The sequence below is a fragment of the Chrysochloris asiatica genome, unplaced genomic scaffold (genome assembly GCF_000296735.1).
Source record: "Chrysochloris asiatica unplaced genomic scaffold, ChrAsi1.0 scaffold00049, whole genome shotgun sequence".
Taxonomy (NCBI): domain Eukaryota; kingdom Metazoa; phylum Chordata; class Mammalia; order Afrosoricida; family Chrysochloridae; genus Chrysochloris; species Chrysochloris asiatica.
Window position 1 is genome coordinate 10,155,425 of NW_006408567.1, and position 1,654 is coordinate 10,157,078.

A 1,654-nucleotide genomic window follows, 5' to 3' on the forward strand; every position below is an offset into this window, starting at 1 on the left:
TTAGCCTGTGCTTAGGTTTATTCTGCTCAGACAACTCTGGCATCCTTCCAGAGAAGACTTTCAAAACAGTTATCCATATGTCTCCATCACAGTGCAGAGTCCCAGGAGAATGCCTCTCTTGCTGGAGAAAGAGCAGTTCAGCTCAGGTACTCAAACACAGAGCTATACAAGCCTGGCTCTGCTTCAAAGCCACTTGAGTACTTTGCTTTATTTCTTGTTTTGTTTTGTATTGTTTTTGACACAAGACTTTAGTTTGTCAATAATAATAATAAAGGCAGTATCTGTGAAGCACAACAAAATTAGGTATGCCTGTACAAAGGTGTGTGGTGTGAATAATAAAGCCAAGCACACGAAAACTAGGTATGCCTGTATAAAGGTGTGTGGTGTAAAATGACTTGCTGGTGAAGGATTGTTTCTGCTCTAGAGACCAGTTTCAAGGGTGTTCCAAGAACAGCTGTCTTGTTTATTTGTACAAATAATAGGCCTGATCAAGAATGTTCTAAACAAAACCGTGATTGCCAGCACTGATTCCAGAATTTCCTCTGATCATCTGACTGGGTCACAGGTACATTTGAACTTCAATTGTTGTTGTTGTCAAGTGCCGCGGAGTCGATTCAGACCCATAGTAACCCTGTAGAGGGCTTCTGAGGAGCAACTAATTAAGCTTTACTTTTTGTTTTTTAAATGTTTAATTGTGAATTATGTGATAGTTTATATGGAAGAACATTAGCTTTACATTCATCCTATCATATATCGTTTCATTGCCATGGTTACAATCCCCTCCATGCATCTCAGCCAACCAAAGGGTAGCATATGGACTTCATGGTCAATTCAAAGAATTGGATTTCAAATTTAGCCTTGAGGTTTATCTGGATAGATTTTCCTTTACTGTCTTTTTTTTTTAAGTTTTTATTGTGAATTATGTGGGTCTACATGGAAGAACAGCTTTACATTCATCCTATCATATTTCATTTCATTGCAATGATTACAATCCCCTCCATGCACCATCAAACAACCAAAGGGTACAACCCACAGGCCTGCCCCCTGGCCACCAGCACACAGCCCCTCTCCCTCCCTGAGTCCAGTGTCTCCAGCCGCTTCATCTGTCCACATCATCATCTCTGCCTCCATTTCTGGTGTCACTGCTTTCCTGGGTAAGGTCCTGCACTCCGCTCTTCTCACTTGATGGTCCCAGGGACCTCCGCTCCTGGACTGCAAAATCAATCACTCCTCTCCCTTCTTTTGTTACAAAACATCTACCTTTACATTTCCGACCCTCACAGTCAGTCCTGATAGCAATCATTTACTATTGTACCACAAGAGTCTTATCCCCATCTCCTTTCATTAGCCAGTCCCAACAGATTGGAAAGCATTCAGTGGAGATTCTACCTCCCCCCACCCCATCTGGAACTAAGCTTCCTCTTGAAAGCTTGTGAGCCAATCACTTCTTGCCTTTGTAGTCCCCCTATTTTGAGTTGCCAATGTCTAAGTTCCTCATCCCTGTCAACCCTGTGTACCAAGAGGGTGCACAATGATTACAATGATTCTCACTGTAAAGATTTGTCTGCTCCTTTGTCATACTGCATCCACAAGCATAGGTCAAGTTCATCCACTTTTTTTTCCCTCTTCTTTTTTCTTCTAGTCGAGTTCTGAT